General features: G+C 34.9%; 1 protein-coding gene across 1 annotated transcript in view; it reads left to right on the plus strand.

The window, feature by feature from the left end:
* ELP4 (elongator acetyltransferase complex subunit 4) overlaps positions 1 to 26,912 on the plus strand; it is a gene marked incomplete at its 3' end in the record, with an annotated part of 116,599 nt that overhangs the window by 8,966 nt on the left and 80,721 nt on the right. The gene's annotated exons all lie outside the window — the stretch shown is intronic.

The following is a 26,912-nucleotide window of genomic DNA, read 5'->3' on the forward strand; positions in this document are numbered from 1 at the left end:
AGCAGTTTTATAAACCGGTCAGTTTTTTTTTTTTTTTTTTTTTTTTTTTTTTTTAATTTTTTTTTTTTTTTTTTTTTTTTTTTTTTTTAATTTTTTTTTTTTTTTTTTGTCAATATACACTGTATATGATTATTATGGCCCGTCACCGACACCTCCCTCCCTCCTCCCTCTCTCCCCTCCCCCCCAAGAATGTCCTTTCCGTTTGCTTCTTGTAACAACTTCATGGAAGTATAGTTGTTATATCTTCTTCCCCACCCCCCCCCCCCCGGTTTTTTTTGTGTGTGTGTGTGTGTGTGTGTATGTGGGTGAATTAGTTTGTTTTGCAACTGTTCTCTTAATGCATGTTCTAGCCTGACATTGTCTCTTCACCATGCCCAGAATTGAATACAATATTCCAAATTTAATATGACCAGTATTCAGTATACCAGGACTATAAAATTTTGATAATGTAAACAATTATTAGTCCCAGGCATCAATAAAGGCTAGTTTATATCTATTGCCTCCTTCTAAGGTAGCAAAGAAATATAGTCGGTATTTTAGAAGAATTTATCCCAGGAATGATTAAAATACAAAGTGATGGTGCTTAAAATTTGTCAAGTACATAAGCATTAGTCTAATAAATGAAGCACTATCTGGAAAATTCAAAAGAGTTATAGAGAACATTTTATTCCCCATCTATGCCAGATAAGTGAAGAGCAATAATAATAGTAGGGAGAGCTGGCCTTTATTTGACTCTTACTGTGGGTCATGTATTGTGCTAAATGCTTTGTATATTTTTGTTTCCTTTAATATAACATCCTCATGAGGTGCTAAATATAATCCATATTATCCTCATTTTATACATGAGGAAATGAGGCTCAGAGATGTGAAGTACCCTTCCCAGCATAGCATCGTTAGAGAACCAGGATTTGAATTCTAGTGTGACTTCAAAGCTCATGTTTTTATAGCTCTACTTTGTCGCTTTCTTAAATGTTTTCTTTAACAGCCACAAACAGTAAAATAGGAGTTGTACCCCTTTTTAAAATAGTAAAGTTTTAAATAGTAAAGTAAAGCCCACATTTGTGCGGATTTTTTTCTTTTAATGAATTTTCAAATTTCTAAACATCAAAGAGTTCTTATTTAATTAATTCACAGTGGAACAGCTAGTTAGTTCACTTGGTTAGAGCTTGGTGCCTATAACACCAAGATCAAGGGTTCGGATCCCCATATGCCAGTCGCCAAAAAAATATGCACAATAAGGATAGAAGTTGCAGCACTGTAAAAATTTTTATTTCACATGATCAGGATTTCTCCATTCCAGTCAGAAAGTTTTATCTTTTAAATAGTAAAATGACATTTAGGGACTGCTAACAAGATCTCTAGGTGAATCGTATTTGTTAAAGATTGGTTTGTATAGTTGTAGCTTATTGCTATTAAAAAAGTAATACATTAATTTTCTTAAATTATGACATTTAATCGCTTTGGTCCTGTGCTCACTCAACCAAACCATTAATTTTTGTGTAGCTCTTGACTGCAAAGGATTTGGAATTTCTCACCAGTCATTTACGTTGATCACTATAGTATTATCTTCTGGAAATTTACCTAGGGCTTAGTGGTCAAGTCTCTGGATAATAGGCAACTCTTAATAAAAATTAAGTAAAATATGTTTTAGATAATATTTGTATCATTCATCAGTTTTTAAGATATTTAAGGACTTTTAAGACAATTATTCTTAACAGTACATCTAAGAGGGAAAAATAACATAGGATCAAGAAATTTTGAAAATGGTGATGTAAGTCACATTTATAAAAACTTATCTTTCGGTAAATGAAGAATGGTTGAAGGCTTTTATTGAAAAAAATAATTTACAGTTTTGGTTAAATAAATACTTAAAATACAAATTGATATGTGAAGAAAATTAGGTTGCTCTTTCAGTTCCTCTGTCTCAGTCCCAAGAGATAATATTGCCTTGGGTATCCCACCCAAATATTTACATAAGTAATATATATGAGAGCATTCAGCATCTTGCTTTTTTCCACTTAATACATCTTAAAGACTGATCTTTGTACATTCATATATGTATACCTCATTCTCATTAACAACTGCACAGGATTTCATTGTATGAATGTGCCATAATTTGTAGAAATAGTTCTCTACTGAAAACTTTGAGTTAATTCCATTTTTCTATTACTAACACTGCTATTGTGCATAATCTTGTAAATAATCTTTTCATACATATATGAATATCTGTAAGATAAATTCCAAAATATAGACTTGCTTGATTGAGGCATGTTAAATTATGTTAGATATTAATAGATTGCTTTCTCAAGAGTAATATACTTGGTGCACTTCAACCAAAAGTTATAAAAATAACCGTTTACCCTCATCTCACTGTTGATAACACTGTATATTTTCAAATATTTTAATATTTACCAGTACAAATAGATTAGGTTAGCAGATTAGGAGTCTCATCTGATAGGTTCTTAACTTTTCTCCATTTCCACGTCATTGTGATTTGTACAGTGAATGAAAACTAACTTAAGAAAGGGAAGATTAGTTCCAAAATATAAACTAAATGTGGAGATTTAAGGTCAATGGTTAGGAGCCTAGGGTATTACTGTATTGCTCATCACTGAAAGATTATTTTTTATCACAGAAGTAAGAGAAGATTAAAGCATTAAGGTTATTTGCACTAACAACTTTTCACTATAGATTGACGGCCTTTTAACCATTTTCTCATGAAATGGATTGTTCATTTACCAAGGCAATCGTATGTGTGCGTGTGTAGCTATGCCTAAGTGTGGGCTTACAGAGTAGTGTATTTACAGTTTCAGAAGCAATGCAATTATGGAAACTACAGTTAATGCGCATTGCCAGAAAAACTCAGAGTAAGTCTACTTTAGACTTTCTGAATATACATACCAAAATAAATAAATATGAATACATGAAAGGACATTCTATGAGGAATAAGTTGAAGAACTAAGGAACTTCTACATTTACTTTAAAAATAGAAGATAGTTCTCAATTAAAAAGATTTAAAAAAAAATAAAAGACGGGCCGGCCCGGTGGCGCACTGCTGCAGTGCGCCGCTTGGGAGCGCGGCGGCGCTCCCGCCGAGGGTTCGGATCCCACATACAGACCGGCTGCTCACTGGCTGAGCGAGGTGCAGGTGCAACACTGAGGGTTGCGATCCCATTGCCGGTCCCGGTCCAGTACAGGCGCGACACTGAGGGTTGCGATCCGTTGCCGGTCACGAGAAAAGACAAAAAGGAAAAAAAATAAAAAATAAAAAAAAAAGATAACTTTTCTTGAAACATCTTTAGTTTTTTAGTACTAGAATAGGCTTTGAGATGTTTTATATTTAAATTATTCTGACAGTCTTATATGTGGGTAAATTGGGAACACCTCAAAGTATCAAAAGTGAAGTGATGGTATAAATATTTAGAGTTTATACAGTCTCTTTTTAAAGGATCTTGATCTATTTGCAGAGATATTGAACATCAAACAGGTTTAATAGAAGTTGTCAGTAATTAAAATACAAGTTATGTGACATTTATGAATACATTCTATTTAAAATAATTTCTTAGTTATATAATTTTAGTTCTAAAAGTGGGAAATAAATGATATGCTGTTGGACAATTTCAACGAGTTATGAATTTACTTTTGTGTTTTCTGTTTCTGTATAACAATATTAACAAACTTAGCAGCTTAAAAACAGCACACATTTATTATCTTGTAATTTCTGTGGGTCAGGAGTCCAGGCACAGCTGAGCCAGGTCCTCCGCAAGCCTGCAGTTAGTATCAACCCGGGCTGGGTTCTCATCTGAAGGCTTGGCAGGGGAAAGACGTGCTTCCAAGCTTACGTGTTTGTTGGCAGCATTTCATTTCCTTGCTGGCTGTCAGCCAGTGGCTGCCCTCTCGGGAGGGCAGCTCACAAGATGGCTTTTTATTTCTTCAAAACCAGCAAGGGAGAATGTTTCTCAGCGAGATAGGTGTTATAATCTTATGTAACTGAAGTGGCATCCCATCAACTTTGCAATATTCTCTTGGTTAGAAGCAAGTCACAGGTCCTACTGCACTCAAGGAGAAGAGATTACCCAAAGGCGTGAATATCAGGAGATAGGAATCATGGGGATCACCTTAGAATGTGTCTGCTGTACTTTTCATAATTTTAACTTGTTATAATTTTCTATAATACAAAGAACTAAGCACTCTTAAGATTTCTGTCATAGGATATTACAGTATTTTCTTGTCAATTGTCTTCAACCTTTTTTAATTTGCTGAGCCATATTTTTCTTCCACATCACACAATAAACTATGAGCATTTTTCTTATTATGCAGGAGTTAGCAAACTACAGCCTTCCAGTTTGCCACCTGACTCTATAAATAGTTTTATTGGAACACAGCTATGCTTATTCATTTGCACATTGTCTGTAGCTGTGTTTGTGCTGAAGGGCAGAGTTGAGTAGTTTCAACAGAGACTATATGGTCTACAAGCCTGAAATACTTTCTGACTCCATAGGAAAATGCTTGCCAATCCATGTTTTATATTATTATATTTTATATTCTTCTTAATTTATTTTATAGTAGCACAACTTTGTTGAAGGACTGAAATAGGACAACCTGGTATCAGTGCAGTTCTTTAGTAAAACCACCTAACCTTTAGTACTGAAGCATTAAGCTTCTACAATGAGTTTGGCACTGTTAAGCAGTATAAATCTTGGTTTTTACCCTTTCTCAACTTAAACTGTATGTAAGTTGCACATGGAATAACTATGAACAGAACATATGTATTACAGAGCCCAAGTCTGGATACCTGCCCCAAACAAGAAACAAATAACTTCAAAAGCAAATATTGGTGAAAATGGAAGTCAGCTTTTATTCAGGAATACCAGTGACTTGAGGAGAGATGTTAGGCTAGCCCATCTCTCTGGTAAACCTGAAAGAGTATGGTCAGACCAAAACCATCTCAAAGACTCAGACTTACTGAGAGGTTGAGGGAATGGAACGTGGGAAACAAAAAGCAGGAGGGAGAGGGACATGAGCCACGGGGAGCTCAGTGCAAGGAGCCAGGTGCGAGGTTTTGCCAAGGCTCCATCTGGTTCCTGTTCCTATCCATGCTGTTATCTCAGGGTCCTGCTGGAGAGGTGGAATCAGCATAGTTTTACTGATGTCTTCCTTGGTTTCTCAGGGTCTGGATAGCACATGTCTTGAGGCAAGTCTGCAGCCCCAGGCTAACTGGAAAACAACTTTACCTTTATGTAAATAATGTCATCTTGCCCATTAACCAAAGTTCAAAATACAAGTAATCATGGGAAAAGAGGGATTCAGAAAAATGCATGCTAAGAAAAATTATGTCCTTTTAAAATCTTTTAGAGCCCATGCAGTTTTAGGTCCCCACATGGCTTCTGACCTGCTCACTACAATATATGTAACATGCAGATGTAAGCGGTATAGAAAAGACTTAAATTGAGTCAAAGTGTGGGTAGAATTTGAGGAGAGATGAAGGGAAAAACTACTCAGATGGAAAAACAGTATTAAATGCACAGAGAGGACATCAGCAGAGTATGCTTATGTAATAGCCAGTTGACAAGCCCTTCTAAAGTATAGTACATATTTAGGACTAGTCAGAAGGGATGTTTGGCCTCCCCCTGGGTCTCTTGTCTCAACTACATACTTGTGGAATTCAAATTGTAAAATTTCAGAACCCTTATACCAGCCCCTGAAACTGCAGCGTGCAAAAACCAAGCTGTTTACTTTTTATCCACCAGAGAACTCCTGGGATTTTTGTTTAACTTTATGGCCAGCTAACTGCATCATGCCTCACTTCCTTATTATCTTTGGTTATTGTCTAAGAATTAAGCTATTCCAATGATCTTATCTTTTATTTCCATAAATCTTTTATCTACAAAATACTCTGTATTTTTTCTCTTTAGACTCAATTTCCCGCTATTTCCTTCCCTTCCAAACGTTTCCAGTTTATCCTCTATAACACCTATTTCATGTAAAACAAACTCTGGTATTCTAAAATTCTATCATTAAATATTTTATTGAAACATTTAACATTTATTGAGGATTTACTGTGTGCCAGGCAACATGTATTTTATCATTTAAAGTCATACACATAGTGGCTGGGATTTACAGTCAAGTTTCTCTGACAAATCATTCTACACTAAAACCTGATAACTCATCTTAAAAATCTCTTCTGGGGTGACCTTTGACTATTTCACCTTCTATACCATCTCATTACTACTGACTTCTTATTTCCATAATTTATTAGACATCATGATAGACAGTAAGTTTTCAAATCTGATCAGAAAACTTGTATAACTCTATAATTCTCAGTAATCTCAGTGGCCTAAAAGGCCACTTTTAAACTTTTACACTTTCATGTCCTCAAACTTCCGACATTATTACTTTCTCCTTAATTCTCTTGGATGACTTGCAGTATTTCACCCAGAAAAAAATAGTTTCATGAGCACTCACCCAACTTTCTACTATCAGTACTCACAACTTAGCTCTATTCACAAATGGAAAGGTAATCTGTACCTTCTCCTGTTTGAGAATCCTTTCAACAGTACTTTACATCTTCTTCTACCTTTCCAAGGACCTGGCAATACCAATTTCCCTCTCTCTCCGTAACTTTAACCTTTCCTCTTTATTAGTTCTTTTCTCTGTATACTTTAAACATGCTCAAATATGTTTTCAAGCTTTATTTAAAAACAAGGGAAAAAATTCTTCCATCTTAACCCAACCTCTCTCTCCACTATTGCTTTTTCTCTTACCTTTCATAGCCAAGCCTGTCATATAATCTGTACTTGTATGTTTTTGTCATATTTCAGTCATACTTCACTCCACACCAGAAACTACCATTTCACTGAAACTACCTTAGCCAGACATGTTTATGACATTCTCATTGCTAAACCCAGAGGACACTTCTCAGCCCTCTTCCTCCTTGATCTCTGCACAGCAACTGATGTTATTAATCACTCTTTCCTTGACTCCCTTTCTTTGGATTCTGTTATAACATTCTGTTGAGCATTTTCTTCTGCCCCTCTGCTCATGTTTTTTAAGACTTCTTTACTTTAAATACCAGTATGCTACTTCATCTTCTAGTGCTACATATTCTACCTGAGAGGTCTCAGTCCCTGCCATAACTAGAATGACCATGGATTCATCAAAAGGGTTTTTACCTTTTAATTATTATGTAATTCTGTCTACTTTATCTTCATCCTTACTGCTGCTACTCTGAGAGTTCAATAACTTCACAGAAGTTATAATAACAGCTTCTTAATTTGTCCCTATGTATGTATTCCCCTTGCTTTTAGCCCATTGTCATTCTCTTGCTAGAATGAACTTTCTAGTATGAACTTTCTATAAATCTGATCACGATTTATCCCAGCCTAAGACCTTTCTGTGCTACCTGTTCATGTTAACATAAGATCCAAGCACCCAAAGGCCTTTAACAATCGCTGATTCACTTTAGCCTTATCTCTTCTCATCCTGTGCTTCGTGTTTATTATCCTGAGTGTTTTATTCCATCAAAGTGCCATTCTCTCTTCTCTCTGCAGACTTTTGCTTATGTTCTTTCTTCCTGCCATTTGTTTTTTCCAGATTAGCAATGGAAAGATTGGAACCTTTTATTTCCCTTTCTTTTAATTATCTGATAGGTCTTCACTTAGATATCTCTTATAGAAAGTCTTTCTTAACTTCTGCTTTCCCTTCCCTTCCCCACACTCAGTATTTCTCCTATGTACTTCTTGTAGTATTCTTTACCTTATCATTTTTTATTTACCTTATTACACTTTATTGAAAGTACCTGATCATGATCACTTACCCACAGTAGACTGTAAGCTCTGATCATGGGAAGCATGTAGGGCATAAGAATGAACAAATGAATAGAATGATTTGGAAGCCTGGCTAATAACAGTTAATGTATAGTGGTAATAAATGGGTAGTTGTGGAGTATTTTGAGTAATTAAGCAATAATATGAAAGATGCACTGCAGAAATAACGTAAAACTTGAGGTGATGGTAACTGCTCATTGCCCTAATCTAAACATGAGGTGATGTTTATTACTACACTTGTAAGACTTCAGTTATAAATTTACCACCATGTTTTGTTTTGTTTTGTTTTTGTTTTGGCCTTGGTAATATTTTATTTGTTAAGATGGGTTTTGGTTAGGAAACATTCATTGTATTCTTTTTTTCTGGTATATCAAAACTGTTTCTTTTTAAGAAAAAATGTGGAGAATCTTCCATGTTAGAAATACTAAACAATAAATCTGATGTTAAATAAAATATAATTAATGATGTGGAGAACAAATTGAACAGTGTTCACAATACAGTGAAAGAAAAAAATTAAGAAAATATCTGAAAAAGTGAAAAAATGAAGGGAAAAATAAGTACAGAAATATGGAGAGAAAGAATTCTGGGAAAATGGTAGAGTAGGAAGCACCAGAAATCTGGCTCTCCATCTATCTAAACAACATTTGCAGTTTTCCAAATACATCAGGCAGAATCTGTATATTATCACTATTTTGGAGTTCTGGAGTCTCTTGAAAGCCTATCATTTCCGGGGGAAGGCCTGGATGGTAAATTCCAGTTCCAGTTAATTTTTTATTTTTTTTTTTAATTTTTTATTGAAACATATTGATTGTACATACTTATGGGGTGCACAGTTATATTTCAATACATGTATACAATGTGTGTTGATGTATTCAGGGTAAGTAGCCTATTCATCATTGCAAAATCTAATCATTTCTTTGTGATGTGCATAACTGATATCTTCTCTTCTAGATATTTGGTTACAAGCAGTAAGACATTATCGATTACAGATTTCTGAGTCAACTGTACACCAATAGGGCTTTTTTTTTCCCTATCTTGCTGTACTATAGTGTTCATTAATCAGCCATTCACAATCCCTCCTCTCCCCTCCCCTTTTCTGCCTATAGTAACCATAGTACTTCTCTTTCCTTTTAACAGTTCAACTTATTACTATTATTATTTATTTATTTTTGCTTGTTTGTATGTTTTGTTTTGTTCTCTTTTTTTTTTAAGCTCTCACATATGAGTGAGAACTTGTGATATTTCTCTTTGTGTGCCTGGCTTATTTCACTTAATATAATTTTCTCCAAGTTCATTCATGTTGCTGTAAATGGCAGAATTTCATTCTTTTTTATGACTGAATAGTATTCCATTTTGTATGTGTACTATATTTTCTGTATCCAATCGTCTGCCAGTGGACATTGAGGTTGGTTCCATATCTTGGCTATTGTGAACAGAGCTGCGATAAACATGGGGGTGCAGGTATCCCTTTGACATGATGCTTTCCATTCCTTTGGATTTATACCCAGCAGTGGGATTGCTGAGTCATATGGTAGTTCTATCTGTAGTTGTTTGAGAAACAGTTCCACCAACAGCATATAAGGGTAACCCTTTCTCTACCTCCTTGCCATCATTTGATATTTTTTGACTTATTGATAATAGCCAGTCTAATTTTGTTGAGATAGTATCTCAATATGCATTTCCTTGATGATTAGTGATGTTGAGCATTTTTTCATATATCTGTTGGCCATTTGTATGTCTTCTTTTGAGAAATGTCTATTGAGCTCCCTTGCCCATTCTTTAACTGGGTTATTTCATTTTTCACTATAGAGAAGTTTAATTTCCTTGTATATTCTGGAAATTAGCCCCTTGTCAGATGCATAGTTTGCAAATATTTTCTCCCATTCTGTAGGTCATCTCTTTGCTCTGTTGATTGTTTCCTTTGCTGTGCAGAAGATTTTTAGTTTGATGAAATCCCATTTATTATTTTTTTCTTACTTTTGTTGCCTGTACTTTTGAGGTGTTATTAATAAAATCTTTGCCTAGTGCTATGTCCTGGAGCATTTCCTCTGTGTTTTCTTCTAGCAGTTTATAGTTTGAAATCTTGCATTTAAGTCTTTAATCTATTTTGAGTTGATTTTGGTACATGGTGAGAGATACAGATCAGTTTTATTCTTCTACACATGGATATCCAGTTTTCCCAGCACCATTTGTTGAAGAGGCTGTCTTTTCCCCAATGTATGTTTTTTAGAGCCTGTATCAAAGATCAATTGGATGACAAGTACATGGGTTTATTTCTGGGCCCCCTATTCTGTGCCAGTGGTACAAGTGTCTCTTTTATGCCACTACCATGCTGTTTTGGTTACTATAGCTTGGTAGTATAATTTGAAACAAGGTGCTATAATGCTTCCTGCTTTACACTTTTTGCTCAGGATTGCTTTGGCTGTTGAGGTTTTTTTGTTGTTCTTTATGAATGTTAGGATTGCTTTTTCTATTTCTGCAAAGAGTGTCACTGGTAATTTGATAGGAATTGTGTTGAGTCTGTAGATTGCTTTGGGTAGTATGAACATTTTCAGAACATTAATTCTGCCAATTCATGAGCATAGAATGTCTTTCCATTTTTTTGTGTCCCCTTTAATTTCTTTCACCAGTATTTTGTAATTTTCATTGTAGAGATCTTTCATCTCCTTGGTTAGATTTATTCCTACCTATTTTTTTTTTGGAAGCTATTGTAAATGGGATTGCTTTCCTGATTTCTTTTTCTGATAGTTTGTTGTTGGTGTATAGAAGTGTACTCCTTTTGTATATTGATTTTGTATCCTGCAGGTTTACTGAAATCGATCAGTTCTAAGAGATATTTGGTGGAGTATTTAGATTTTTCTATATATAAGATCACGTCATCTGCAAACATGAACAATTTGACTTCCTCTTTTCCAGTTTGTATGTCCTTTATTCCTTTTTCTTGCCTAATTGCTATGGCTAGAACTCCAGTACTATGTTAAATAGGAGTCATGAGAGTGAGCATTCTTGTCTTGTTCCTGTTCTTAGAGAAAAAGCTTTCAACTTTTTTTCCCCATTCAGCATGTTATTACCTGTGGGTTGTCATATGAGATTTTTATTGTGTTCATATACTTTCCTTCTATACCTAATTTGTTGAGAGTTTTTATCACAAAGGATTTTGAATTTTACCAAATGCTTTTTCTACATCTGTTGAGATGATCATATGGTTTTTATCTTCCATTTTATTGATGCGGTGTTTCACATTTACTGACTTGCATATGTTGAACCATCCTTGCATCCCTGGGATGAATCTCACTTGACCGTGGTGTATATTTTTTTTGACGTGCTGTTGGATTCTGTTTGCTAGCATCTAAAAATTTTTGCATCTAAGCTCATCAAGGATATTGAGCTATAGTTTTCTTTCTTTGTTGTTTCTTTGTCTGGTTTTTGTATCAGAGTGATGGTGGCCACATAGAAAGAGTTTCGGAGAATACACTCCACTTCAATTTTTTGGAATAGTTTGAGAAGAATTGGTATTAAATCTTTGAAAGTTTGGTAGGATTAAGCAGTGAAGCCATCTGGTCCTGGCCTTTTCTTTGTTGGGACACCATTGATCTGATTTAATCTCATTACTCATTATCAGTCTATCCAATTTTCTGGTCTCTTTGGTTCAGTCTTGGTAGGGTGTATGTGTCCAGAAATTTATCCATTTCCTCTAAATTTTCAACTTTGTTGGCATATAGTTGTTCTTAATAGTCTCTAATGATTCTTTGTATTTCTATGGAAGCAGTTTTAATGTCTCCTTTTTCATTTCTGATTTTGGATATTTGGATCTTCTCTCTCCTTTTTTCAGTTAGCCTAGCTAATGGTTTGTCAATTTTGTTTTTCTTCCCAAAAAACCAACTTTTGGGGGCCAGCTGGATAGTGCGCCACTTGGGAGCGCGGCGGCGCTCCCGCTGAGGGTTCGGATCCCACGTGGAGACCGGTTCCCGCTCACTGGCTGAGCACGGTGCGGGTGCAACACCGAGGGTTGCGATCCCGTTACTGGTCAGTAAAAAAGACAAAAAGGAAAAAAAAAAACAACAACAACTTTTTGTTTTATCAATCTTTTGTATCTTTTTTAGTCCCTATTTCATTTAGTTCTGTCTGATCTTTATTATTTCTCTCTATCTACTAATTTTGGTGTTGAATTGTTCTTGCTTTTCTAGTTTTCTCAGGTATAATGTTAGGTTGTTTATGTGAGATCTTTCACCTTATTGATGTAAACACTTATTGCAATAATCTCCCCTCTTAGTACTGCTTTTGCAGGATCCCATAGATTTTGGTAGGTTGTCCTTGTACTTTCATTTATTTCAAGGAATTTTTTTGATATCACACTTTATTTTTTCTTTGAGCCATTGGTTAATCAGAAGCATGTTGTTTAATTTCCATGTGTTTGTATAGTTTCCAAAGTTTTGTTTGTTGTTGACTTCTAGTTTTATTCCATTGTGGTCTAAAAAAATATCTGATATGATATTAATCTTTTTAAATTTATTGGCACTTGATTTGGGGCCTAACATGTGGCCTATCTTGGAGAATGATCCAAGTGCTGATGAGAAGAATGTGTATTCAGCAGTTGTTGGATGAAATGTTCTGTAAATGCCTGTCTAGTCTGTTTGGTCTAAAGTGCCATTTAAATCCAATATTTCTCTGCTAATTTTTTGTGTAGATGATCTGTCCAGTGCTGATTGAGGCTTATTAGAGTCCCCAACTATTACTGTATTGGAGTCTGTCTTTCCCTGTAGATCTAATAACATTTGCTTTATATGTCTGGGTGTTCCAATGCTGGGTGCATGTATATTTATCATTGTTATACCTTCTTGTTGCATTTATCCTTTTATCATCAAATAATGTCCTTTTTGGTCTCTTTGTATAGTTCTTGGTTTAAAGTCTATTTTATCTGATATAACTATGACAACTCCTGCTTCTTTTTGGTTTCCATTTATGTGGAATATTTTTTCCCATCCGTTCATTATTAGTCTATGTGTGTTTTTATTGGTGAAGTGAGTTTCTTGCAGGCAGCCTATAGTTGGGTCTAGTTTTTAATCCATTCAGCCAGTTTATGTCTTTTAAGTGGGGAATTTACTACATTTATATACAGGAATGTTATTGAAAGGTACTGCCTTATTCTTGCCATTTTAATGATTTTTCTCATGGTTGTTTTATATTTCTTTTGTTCCTTTCTTTCCCTTTTATAATTTGCTTTTGCTGTTTGGTTTTTTTTTATAGTGATAAGATACATTTTCTTTCTTACTCATTTGCATATCTGCTCTACCAGTGGTTATTATTCTGTCTCTTGTATTCATGATGATAGTTATTGCTCTTTTAATTCCAGATGTAGGACTCCCTTGACGATTTCTTGCAGGGCTGGTGAATTTGGTGGTGAATTCCTGCAGTCTTTGTCTGGGAAAGATACTGTTTCTCCTTCGTTTCTGATACAGAGCTTTACTGAGTGTAGCAGGATTTTTTTGTTTTGGTTTTGGTTTCTTTTAGCACTTTGAATATATCATCCACTTCCTCCTGGACTGTAAGGTTTCTGTAGAGAAGTTTGCTGTTAGTCTGATGAGGATTCCCTTACAGGTGATTTGACACTTTTCTCTTGCTATTTTTAGAATTCTTTCTTTGTCTTTGACTCTTGACAATTTTGACTATAATCTGTGTTAGGGAGGTCCTTTTTGGATTGAATCTGTTTTGAGATTTTTGAGCTGCTTGGATCTGGGAGGCCATATCTCTCTCAGTACTTGAGAATTGAGAAGTTTGGTACACCCATAATATGGATGTTTGTACACTTAAGGTTGTCTGATAGATCTTGTAGGCTTTTTTCATTTTTTTTTCTTTTCATCCAACTTGGTTAATTCAAAATCCTGTCTTTTAGTTCAGAAATTCTTTCTTCCACTTGTTCTAGCCTGTTGCTTAAGCTCTTGCTTGTATTTTTAATTCCATTGAATGAATTCTTTGGTTCTAGGATTTCTGCTTGGTTCTCCTTCTGGCTCATCCCCACACTCTCTCCACTCTGAATTCATAGGGAGGATAGGCATGGATCCAGTCAACTAGTGCACTCCCTGCTCACTGTCCCCTGGGGCAGGGAGCAGACACTGAGTCAGGCAGAGCTCTGAGCTCCTGGTGGGGAAGGAGGGCATGGATCCAGGTGGCTGGCACGCTTCCCCCATTCTCTCTGCTGATGCAGGTGGTCCATTGTGTCGGGTGAGAGCTCCCAGGGAAGGTGAAATTTACCACCATATTTTGATAGGATAACAACACTACTTCACATTTCTATCTGCATTTTATTATATGTATTGGATTTTGAATGCTTAACTGCTTTTACGAAACATCATTTCCCTATATTTTTTTCTCTCTTAATAGATCCATCTCAAGAAAGTCAGTTTATACTTCTGTGCTATACAAATGTGTGTGGGAGAGATGAAAGACAGGAGGTAGGATGATTCCCCGATTTTTGACCTGGTGAAGTTTGGAGTTAGTGCCAATAGGTAAAGTCAGAAAAGGATGAGAATGAGCAAATATTGAGGTGAAGTAATTAATTCAGTTTAAACATAATGAGTTTTAGGTACTAGTGAAAAGCCCAAATCCTTCTAATAAACCGTTGGATATTTGGGCATAAAATTTAGGCTAGAGAAAAATATTTGGGATTTCTTAACGTTATTTAACTGTTTTATTCATTGTATGTTTTAGTTGATGTCATAGGCATATATCAGAATGCCCAGGTTTACACATGCAGATTCACAGACAGAACTTTAGGAGATCTCTTAATTCCTTGAAATTGTATTTAAATTTGTGTATGACTGTATACATTTCAGGGTATCATGTATAACTTAGATTCTCAGAGTGTTCCGAGACTCCAGAAAAAGACTAAGAACAACTAGAGTAAAAGGAAAAGCAAGTCAAAAATCTAAAAAACTAGGCTCATTGGTATTTAAGGAACAGATGAAGGAAAGTAAGCCCATGAAAGAGGTTAAGTATATAGCCTCTGGAATCAGACTACCTACATTCAAATTATGGCTGTGCTATGTACTAGCTATATCATTTTAAATAAGCTGCTTAATCTCTCTGAGACTCAGTTTCTTTATCTGTAAGATAGGGATTAATAACATTTATCTTATGCACATATTATGAGGATTAAATAAACTAATGCATTAGAAGTACTTTGCAGTGTTTACCATATAGTTAGTGCTCAGTATGATTAGCTATTTGCTATTTTTAACAGAACTTTAAGTACCGCAGAATTGGTGATTGTAGCCCGCAGTGAGAAAAAGAAGGCAAAGACTTATGTTCCTCTTTTGCTTCAATTGGGCCCAAAGACACCTCCTTGCAGGCCCAAAGAACTACCACAATTACCTCTTTTTTTTTTTTTTTTTAAGATGACCGGTAAGGGGATCTCAACCCTTGGCTTGGTGTTGTCAGCACCACGCTTAGCCAGTGAGCAAACCGGCCATCCCTATATAGGATCCGAACCCATGGCCTTGGTGTTATCAGCACCGCACTCTACCGCGTGAGCCACAGGCTGGCCCCACAATTACCTCTTAATAACTCCACCACCATCACAACCATTACCAGGCAATATAAGTCAAGGATTGGAGAGAGCAGGAGTGCAAAGTTTATGGTCAAAAGTGTGGCAATTTATAGATATTGAGGATATTTGCAAGAAGCAAAGACTGGCATTTTTATTTTCCAACTGATTGCTTGCTACAGTGGATTGAATGGCCCCCTAAAGTCGTTGAAGCTTAATCCCTGCTGTAACTGTTTAGGGTGGGAAATTCTGTTATGATATTTGAAAGGTGGGGCCTTGAAGAGGTTATTAGATTGGAAGGACCATGCCCTAGTCCATGGTTGTGGTTCTTGGGGCTTTAAAAGGAGAGCACATGTCTCTCTCTCTCTCTTTCCTCCTCCCCCCCCCCCCCCACTTTTCTCTTTCTCTCTCTCTCTACTCTGCCATCTACCATGTGGCACCCTGCACTGCTATAGAGTCACCTCACCAGATGTGTTCCCTGGACTTTAGACTTCCTAGCCTCCAAAACTGTAAGCAATAAATATTGTTTCTTTACAAATTACCCAGTTCCAGGTATTTTGTTATAAGCAAGAGAAATGGACTAATACACTTGCTAAACTCCAAAACCTATAAGCCTATCAGAGTGAGAAGTATAGAGTAAGAGAGTTGTTGGGAAAGCCCACCTTTGCATCACCTGAGTTTGTTGGCATTCTCAAACATTGAGACTGTTTCCTGTATCTGATGTAGGAAAAGGAGGGAGGCTTGCTATAATAGATTATGTAGACATAGCTGAAATAATAATGATAGTGATAAATATCATTTCCAAAGTAGAGATTGAGTATAAATAACTGACCAGCCTCCCAGCCTCCCAAAACACTAGACTACCTCTTTGAAGGGTTCTTCATTGACAGAGGGACCAATATGAAACAGCACTACCCACGCAAACTGTGTTTACCACCTACATGGAAACCACCATAACTTCATAGGCAGAAAGCAGCAATAGACCAGGTCAGAGTGAGGTTGGGGACATCTTCCTACATGGGTCAGATAGGAAATTATATAAGCCCCTTCTCTTCTTTTTCTTTGCTTTCTTAGTAACAGAAACTAGGTCTTGGAGACAGGACTTGAGGGAAGAGGAATTTTAGATCTTTCTTTCCTCATCCCCTTGCCCACCACCCCACTAAGACTTTCAATCCACAAGCTTCAGTCTGCACTGAAGGAGGGAAAAAGCTTTGCACTGAATATTAAGTTTTATACTTGACTGTTCCAAGTTTCAGTAACTGAGACTGGTGAGAAAATTATGGAAGCAGTTCCAGGTGTCATGAGATGTGATGAGAAAAGGAAGATTTGACATTGCATAGTTGAAAATAGTTACTGGAAAAAAATACATAAAACCATTCATATTTATATACCAAAGAACTGAGAACTCTATATAAACTGTTTACCTATACAGTTGGTCCTCCACATCTGTAGGTCCTGCTTTCACGATTCTGTAATGGTGGATTCAAACAACCATGAATCAAAAATATTTTTAAAATAATAACAATAAAACAATAAAAGTAATGCAAATTTAAAAACAATACAAGGCTGACCAGTTAGTTCAGTTGGTTTGAGCTGATAGCACCAAGGTTCAGGATGTGATCCCTGTACCAGCTAGCCACCAAAAAAAAAAAAGAAAAAGAAAAAGAAAATAATAATAATAATACAGAGTAATAACTATTTACATAGTATTTACATTGTATTAGGTATTATAAGTAATCTAAAGATGATTTAAAGTATATGGGAGGATGTGCATAGGTTATATGCAAATACTATGCCATTTTATATAGGGATTTGAGCATCTATGGATTTTGGTATCCACTGAAGTCCTGGAACCAATCTCCTGTGGATACCTAGGGATGAGCATATAAAGAATGGCTAAAGAAATAGGGAAACTGGGAGCAAGGGTGTCATAAAATCTAGGGATGGGGTGGGGAGGGAGAGGGTAGTTCCAAGAAAAAAATTGTTTATGGTAATAGCTGTAGATAAATGAAATAAGGATTTAAAAGTATACAAATTAGACAATTAAAAAGTCATTGGTGACTTTGATAGCTATCTCTGTAGAGTGATGGGGCAGCACAGTTGTACTTTCATATTAAGGAAAAATTGATATTCCTGTTGTTGCTATCCACTAGGCCTCATTCTACCCCTTGGGGGCATAATGAACAAGTACAATTCCATTTTCATATTACAGCCCATCAAATATTTGTAGATGGCTACCCTGTGTTTCTTAGATCTCTCTTTCTTCAAGCTGTATATTTCCATTTCTCGTATTACATGCTTTCAACTCCCTTCATCATCCTGGTCATTCTCTTCTGAAGATGATTTAGATTGTGTAAGTCCCCATACTAAATATACCATTGTCAGTCTGGTTGACTACTGTAGAATAGAACAGGACAGTCATCTCTCTCAACTTAGGAATTAGACTATAAATTCAGGTCAAAATTACATTTGCTTTTTGGCAATTCTGTCATGTCATTATCATTTTTACTTATCCGGTATTATGGGGATTCACTAAATAGATTAATTAAATACTTATTGTACAACCTCAAAATTTGTTTCACAAAATTGGTAATTTTCAGCTTAATGAGCTTAGTGTTTTTGCTAATCCCTGAGTAGATGATCTTCCTATTATTTTCCCTTCCTCGTAGGACTCTGAGAAAATAAAGAAGCTAACTATTATAGAGTGTGTGTGTGTGTATGAGAGAGGGTATGTTTTCAGCCAAACTACAGTAGATGTGGCTGATTTATAAGGCAAGATCATTTTTTGCTTATTGTTTTTCCCTTAATTAATTCTAAAAATATTTAGTGCATGTACACTATGTGCCCAGCACTAGAGATATAATAATAAGATGTGTTCTCTGCCATAAGACTCTTTTAGCTTTATGAGGAAATTTCAATAATGTGTATTAAATGCTACTATAGGAATTAAAAGAGTGCTGCAGAGCACAGGGATTATCCTACCCAGCACTGAGGAAAGTTTGTCAAAGATGGTGCTACCTAATCTGGATCTAGGAGGATTTAAGCAAATTAGGTAAAGTGGTGAAGGAATTTATGCAAAGATACTGAGGCAAAAAGTGGTATGGCCGGTGCCAATAAGTAGTTTTCTGTGTCTGGAGTATATATCATATGGAAGAGAAGTGTTGAGAAAGAAGGCAACACAAGATCTGGAGAGGCTTTTTATGTGCTTTTCTTCTGAGATCAATGAGGTGCCATTAAAAGTTTTAAAACGGGAGTGACAAGATTAGATTTGCTCTTTAGAAAAAAATGCTCTTGAGTGTAGAGAATAGCAGGGGAGCAAGACTGAAAATATAGGGAGACTGATGGTGAGAGACGAGGGTGAATTGAACTAAGTTATTGGCAGTAAAGAAGGAAAGAAGTTTATGGATTCTGAAGATTTTAAGAGGTTGAAGCCATAGGACTTCATGATTAGTTGCAGGGATGTAAAGCATAGGGAAGAACTGAAGATGAGAATAGTAGCTAACAGTTATTAATCACTCAATTATGTGCAAGGCATTGATTTAAGTACTTAATCGTTATCACAATCCTATGATGTATGTATAATTTTATTGTTCCCTTTATTATAGTTGAGGAAACTCAGCCCAGAGCAAATGGTTAAGTAACTTGCCCAATTAGCGTGTTAACACAGGAAGATTGGCAGCAAGAAAGGGGAAAGAATATAGATTTCTCTTTTGGAAACATTAATTGTGAAATTCTGTTGGCACACTGAAGTAAAGATAAAATGACATAAAATATGAAGTACTAAGTACTGTGCTGGTTAATAAGTAGTCAAATAAATAGCAATGATATTGATGTCTGGAACTCAGCACAGAGAAAAGGCTGAACTAGAGATAATGATTTGGGCATTTGTGCAGTAGAAGTGGTCATTTAAGCTTTGAGTATAGATAAAATCACTAGGGATAGTATATGAGGTAAGAAAAAAGTCAGATTCCCTCAAACCATTTAAGAGATAGGTAGAAAAAGATAACTCTGCCATTTAGTTTGGTTGTTTATTATCACCTTTTATTAATCATAAATCACCCAGTATTTTTTTTGTGTGTGTGTCTTTTTCGTGACCGGTAAGGGGATCACAGCCCTTGGTGTGGTGTTGCCCGCACCACGCTCAGCCAGTGAGCTCACCGGCCAGTCCTATATAGGATCCGAACCCGTGCCGGGAGCGTCGCTGCGCTCCCAGCGCAGCACTCTCCCGAGTGCACCACGGGGCCGGCCCCACCCAGTATTTTTGATGTATGTACAAGTGAATATCCCCACTCTATGCAACACTGGTTTGATATAATTCATTTTCTTACTGAGTATTGTAATATGCATCCTTAACTTTACAAATATTTTTTTATTTTTCTAATTAAATAGTTTAGATTTCTTTCTTTACTGAAAAGTTGTAAAACAACAGTCATATACATTTTAAAGGGGAAAAGTGACACCACTCTTAACACAGATATTTTTATTTATGCACATTAAACTCTGTGTTTTAGCTATAGCCATGCAGAGCCTGTAGACCAGGTTAAAGGATTAATTATTTCTCCCAAGAGCAATCAGAAACCACTGAAAGGTTTTAATTGAGGAAATGAGATAATCAGGTTTATATTTTTAAAAGGTTACTACTAAATTGAAGGAGGCAAGAGTTGTTGATAGCATGACTTGGGGAGTGACATTGGCATGGAGGGAAGTGATCAACTTCCAGAAATTGCAAATAAGTTTAGTAGGATTTTAAAGATAGGGAGAGGGATGTTTTAGTGAATGAGAGAGATAGGAGGTATCAACAATAAACCCCAGCTTTCCGAAAACTGAAAGAGGGCCACATTTGGTGGAGGAAAATAACGCGTGACTGAGTTCCATATTGGCCATGTTGGATTTGAGGCACCTTTATACTTCTGTATTTCCTAGTAACAAAAGCCTGAAAACAGCATGAAAATTCTATGGTAGAGGAATGGCTAAATAAATTATGGTATGTAAATCTACTGGAATGTTATGCAGCCTTAAACATGATAGTTACAAGACTATGGAGCATGTGAGATTAAGTGAAAAAAAAAAGTGAGATATAAAATTCAGTAATAATTGTAACCATGCAAGAAAACATAAACAGAAAAAGTATGAAAGGAAATCTAATGAAATTTTAGCAATGATTCTGTGAGGATGGTAGGATGGTGGGTGAATATTTTGAAATTTTTCATCTTATAAAAGTGTCAACCTGAAAAATTAGAAATTTTAGTATCAGGTTTGTTTCTTACATCGTTGATTTATAATGACATTAGTTTAAATAATTGCTTCTGTCAAATGATTTAATAGTAATTGCTATAGTCCCCCCTTATCCACAGTATTACTTTTTGCAGATTCAGTTACCCATGGTCAACTGCAGTCTGAAACTATCAAATGGAAAATTCCAGAAATAAAGAATTCATACTTTTTAAATTGCAAGCCATTCTGAGTAGCCACTTAGTAGCGTCTTGGTTATTAGATTGACTGTTGGGGTATCACAGTGCTTATGTTCAGGTAACCCTTTACATAATGGCCCCAAAGCACAAGAGTAGTGATGCTTCTGTTTTATTACTGGCTATCACTGTTAAACTCTTACTGTATTTAATTTATAAATTAAACTTTATCATAGGTATGTATGTATGAGAAAAAAACAATAGTATATATAGTGTTCAGTACTAAACATGATTTCAGGCATCCACTGGGGTCTTGGAATGTATCCCCCAAGGATAATGGGGGGACTACTGAATTTAAGGTAAAACCAATTCTTTTTTAGACATGACTTCTTATTCTGTTCTAATGTTTAATGGAGGCAAATTCTTAGTTATATAAAGTAAGCATTTTTTCCAGTGTTATAGCTATATTAATCAGTAGTCAGTGCTGGTCATCTCACCCACGTTTGTCTCTGCTAGCTATTCCACCTGTGAACTGTAAGCAGTGCAAAGGCCTTGAAAGCATTTTCCTTTTCCTTTGCACACTAAAATTCTCCTAAATTCTCCATAAAATGTTCCTAAATCCATATCAAGCCCACTTTGTGACTTACAGTTTTGTCGATAATAACTTTAACTTGTGACAGATAGAATTAGCTATGTTCTTTAACAAATAAAATTAAACTTCATAAGTCAACTATACTTTTGATCATTGATTTGCTTCAAGACATTGTGCTGAGAAGGTTTATAAACAAGTTACCACTTGATATTTTAGTTGTACCTTAAGAAATTGTTTTAATAATTCATATACAATAAAATGCACCTATTTTAAGTGTATTATTTTAGTGACTTTTCACAAATGTATACACTCATGTAACCACACCACAATCAAGATATAAAACATTTCCATCACCCCAAGAAGTTTCCTGGTTCCTAAATAGTTTGCTGGCCCCAAGCACTTGATATCTCCTTTCTATCACTAGAGATTAGTTTTGCTTTACTAGAGTATCATGTAAGTCAGTCATACTGTTTGCTTTTTTATATCTGGGTTTTTTTCACTTAGCTTAGTGTTTTTGTAATTCATCCATGTTGTTTCTTGTATATCAGTAGTTCATTTTCTGCTATTGTTGTATAGTATTCCTTTATGAATATACCATTTGTTTTTTCATTCACTGGTTGCTAAACATCAACTTGAGTTGTTTCTAATTTTTGGCTATTACAAAAAAAGAAACCTGCCATAATCAATCTCTATAAGTCTAAGTGGGAACATGTGTTTTCAACTTTCTGCTGGCTCCTATTATACATGTATGTTTAGCTTAATCAGAAACAGCCAAAATGTTTTCCAGAGTAGATTTGTAGATTTAATGGAATCCCAATACCATTTTGCATTGCCACTAGCAATGTAAGAGTATTTTATTTGCTGCACATTCTTGGCATCACTGTATTTTAATTTTAGTCATTCTAGTAGGAATGTAGCAGTTTCTTAAAGTGTTTTTAATTTTCATCTTTTGATGTTTAATGCTATTGAATGTCTTTTAATATGTTGGCCATTCATATGTCTTCTTTTGTGAAGGGTGTGCTCAAATCTTTTGCTCTTTTTTATATTGGGTAATTTGTGTTCTTATTGAATTATGTGAGTTTTTAATATGTAAGTGTAGTGGATACCAATCTTCTATCAGATATATGTATTGCAAATATTTTCTCTCTGTCTCTGGCTTGCCTTTTTATCTTCTTAATGGTGTCTTTTCAAAGCAAATTTTTGAAATTTTCATAAAGTGCATCTTACTCATTTTTTCTATTGTGGTTAATGCTTTCATGTCCTATCTAAGAAACCTTTGCCATCTCTAAAGTTACAAAGATTTTCCCTACATTTTCTTCGAATAGCTTTATTGTTTCAGCTTTTACATTTAGGTCTCTATGATCCATTTAAAGTTAATATCTGGGTGGTAAGATTGAGGCTTTTGTTGTCATTTGTTTTTTGCAGGTGGATATTCAGTTATTCCAGGACCATTTGTTGAAAAACAATTCTCCACTTTTGTCAAAAACCAAGTATGTGGGCTTATTTCTGGACTCTATTCTCTTCCATTGATCCACATTACTATTCTTTTGCTATTTCCACATTGCCTTGGTTGCTGTAGCTTTACAACAAGTCTTGAAATCAAATAGTGAGTCCTCTGTGTTCTTTTCAGATTTGTTTGGCTATTGTATGAGCTTTGGATTTCTATGTAAATTTAAGCATTAGCTTGTCAATTTCTTCAAAAACCTTTCTAGGATTTCCATTGGGATTCCATTAAATCTATAGGTCAGATTGAAGATTTGAGTCTTCCATCTCATGAAGACGATACATCTCTCCATTTATTTAGGTCTTTTTTACTTATTCTTACAGTATTCTGTACTTTTCTATGTAGAGCTAGTTCATGCATGTATTTTGTTAAATTCATCCAAAATTTTTAATGTTTTTGGAATTGATAATGAGTAGAATTTTTAAATTTTCAGTTTCTAGTATTTGTTACTAGTATGAGGGTACTTCAAAAAGTTCATGGAAAGAATCATTTTATCTTTTAATTTTATTTTTCAATGAGCTTTTTGAAGTATTCTTGTATGTAAAAGTACAGTTGATTTTTATATATTGACTTTCCATGCTACAACCTAGATAACCTTGACTTATAGTCCTAGTAGCTTTTTGGTAGATTCCTTAAGACTTCCTAAGCATGTGGTCATGTTGTCTGCAAATAAAAATGGTTTTACTTCATCTCTTTCAATCTGTATGCCTTTCATTTATTTTTCATGGCTTATTACATGGTGCTGCGGGTTGAATTGTGTCCCCTAAGGTCCATGTATTAGAAACTTAAGCCCCACTGTGACAGGGTTAAGAGGGTAGGAAATCTATTATGGTAATTATAAGAGTTGATTGTATTGTAAGGACTGTACCCTTGTGAATAGAATGATCCATTCTTGGAGTAATGGGTGTGGTTCTGGTGGTTTTAAAAAGAGAGTGAATGAGGAAGTTAATCTCTGTGCTCTGCCATTCTCTCCATGTGACACCATGCATTGTTGTTGTGTCACCTCACCAGATGTGTTCCCTGGACTTTGGACTTCTTAAAATAAAAAAAAATAAATTACCCGGTTCCAGATATTTTGTTATAAGCGACAGAAACAGACTAAGACACATGACTGAGACCTTCTGTACAATATTGACTAGAAATGGTCACTGGATATACTTTCATTTTTCCCAACCTCAGGATGAAAACATTCCACCTTACCATTAAGTATGCTTTTACCTATAGGTTTTTTGTAGGTCCTTTTACCAGGTTGAAGAGATTTCATTCTATTCCTTGTTTGCTATAATTTCTCTTAGGGATTGCTGTTGAATTTTGTCAAATGCTTTCTCAGTATCTATTGAAATGATCATGTGGTTTTTCTTTTCTAATCTGTTATTATGGTACATTGATTTTTCAAATCATAAATCAAACTGGCATTTCTGTGATAAATGTCTCTTAGTCATACTATATCGTATTATTATTTTTATATAGTACTGATTTGGTTTTATGATATTTAAAGAATTATTTTCATATGTGTTCATGAGGCATTTTAGTCTGTAGCTTTCTTTTCCTGCAATATTTTGGTTTGGTTTTGGTATTAGGATAATACTGGCCTCATAAAATGAGTTTGGAAGTGTTTCTTTCTACCAATTTTTCAAATCATTAATCAAACTGGCATTTCTGTGATAAATGTCTCTTAGTCATACTATATCGTATTATTATTTTTATATAGTACTGATTTGGTTTTATGATATTTAAGGAATTATTTTCATATGTGTTCATGAGGCATTTTAGTCTGTAGCTTTCTTTTCCTGCAATATTTTGGTCTGGTTTTGGTATTAGGATAATACTGGCCTCATAAAATGAGTTTGGAAGTGTTTCTTTCTACCCTTTCCTCTTTTCTGAAAAAGTACAAGTAGCACTGTTATAATTTCCTTAATTGTAGGTAATGGTCTATAGGGTTTTTTTTACTCTTTTCCTGGTTTTGGTATTAGGGTAGTAATGGGCCTGTAAAGTGAGTCTTCCTTTTTTCTGAGTTTGTTAAATATTGGTATTGTTTCTTCCTTAAAATGTTTGATTGAATTTACTAATCAAGTTTCCTGTGCCTGAAGAGTGTGTGTGTAGAGGGGAAAGGAGGAATAATTTTAAATTTGAAATTAATTCTGGTTTTCTATTTCTTCTTTTATTATACTTGATAATCTGTATCCTTCAAGGAGTTTTTCCATTTCTTCTAGTTGTGAAATATTTTAGCATGGAGTTGTTCATAATACTATATTAATGCTTTCAATGTTTATAAAACCTGTAGTGAAATTTTCTATGTCATTCTCAGTATTGGTAATCTCTGGCTTATTTCTTTTTATTCTTTATCAGCCTAGCCAGAGGTTTATCAATTTTATTGATCTTTTCATCAAACCAGTTTTGGGTATCATTGATTTGTTCTCTCTTCTTTTCTTTGGTCCAGTTTTTCTTCCACTGATTTTTCTTCTTTATTTTTTAGGTAAAATCATTTACTTTTTCTTTCATTTTCTTTGAATATACTTTCCTTTAATTCTTTGAACGTATTTATAATAGCTGTCTTGAAATCTTTTTCTGCTAAATCTAACTTCTGAGCCCATTTGGAGTCAGTTTCTGGAGGAAAAATTTTCATTAGTATGGGTCATATTCAGTAATTTGGAGGTGAAAATTGCACATTGTAAATAATGTGTTATAGTGACTCTGAATAACATTACGTTTTTCTGAGGATTTCTGGGGTTTTTTTGTTCTAATAGACAGTTAACTTGCCTATGCTTAATTATTAACTTTCACTTCATTATACTATGTAGCAGATGATATCTCTGCTCAATTTTTCCAGCTTTTAGATGTTGCCTTTTTAGATTGATCATGGTTCTCCACTGCAATCACATAGTTTACTAGACAATTAAATATTTGAACGGAACTTATACTCAGATTTTAGGACTCATACTTTCTCTGATTCTCAACCTTGAGTTCTGTCCTCTCACAACTCAAGTCAATAAGACATCAGCCTTCCACAGTTCAAGGTTCTCAGTTTGTGAAATGTATGCTCTCAGAAAAGTAGCAAACATGCAAATCTCACATGATTGAGTTGTCTTTTAACTTCTCCTGCATTCTCTTTTCTGCTTGCTATTTCTTCTTCCCACTCATGCTTAGCTTAGTGGTCTGCCAGGGGTTTGGGCACAGTTGATAATAATATTCTAGGATCTCAATCCTTCTGCAGCTCTCTTATTTTCAGGATGTTCACCCTAAATTTTCAGCTATGTTGACAACCCTGAACTTTGAATTCTGTCACCTCAAGCTGGAAAGGATATGATTTAATGCTGCCAGTGCTAAGGAAAATTAGAAACACTCTTAGGCAAAAAAGCCATAAACTTGAAATTCTTACATGTCGTGATTACTGTCTTTCAAAAGAAACTCTGCGGTTGTTGTTGCCTGCTTTTCATTGCTTTCCAGTGCCTTCAATAGCTATTTTTAAAATGGTATTTGACCAGGATTATAATTATAGCTGCAGGAGGTTTTGTACAATAACTTCATGTTGATATTACCACAAGTTCAAACCTCCTTAGGAATGTTTTCAATAGTTTGATTTTTATAAATATTAGTGATGCCTGATATAGGAATCAATTAATATTTAATGAGTAAATTAGTAATGGCTACTGTCTTTTTTAGACAATTTACCTGTGTTTCTTGTCTTTCTGTTGTGTTCGAACTATTAAAAGAAAGATATGAAATTATAGGCATGTAGCTTATCAGTAATATTAAGAGTACAAAGGTAAACTAAAGCTGTTTTCATTATGTAATGACATCTCAAAAATATAACAATTTTTGCCTAAGAAATCTACTAATTCATTATTTAATCATTAAAATTCAGAAAGAAAGGGGGGGATGAGCAAGTAATAAAAAGCAAATGGATTGTTTACCAGGAAAACATTTAGTACAAATTTAAGGACTCTATAAAATTAAAATCTTCAATTTTTTTCTTTTTTAAATTTTTTTAATTGAAACGTAATTGATTACACATATTTATAGGGTACTGAATTGACTA

This window comes from Galeopterus variegatus, unplaced genomic scaffold, assembly GCF_000696425.1.
Source record: "Galeopterus variegatus unplaced genomic scaffold, G_variegatus-3.0.2 Scaffold1095, whole genome shotgun sequence".
NCBI classification, from domain to species: domain Eukaryota; kingdom Metazoa; phylum Chordata; class Mammalia; order Dermoptera; family Cynocephalidae; genus Galeopterus; species Galeopterus variegatus.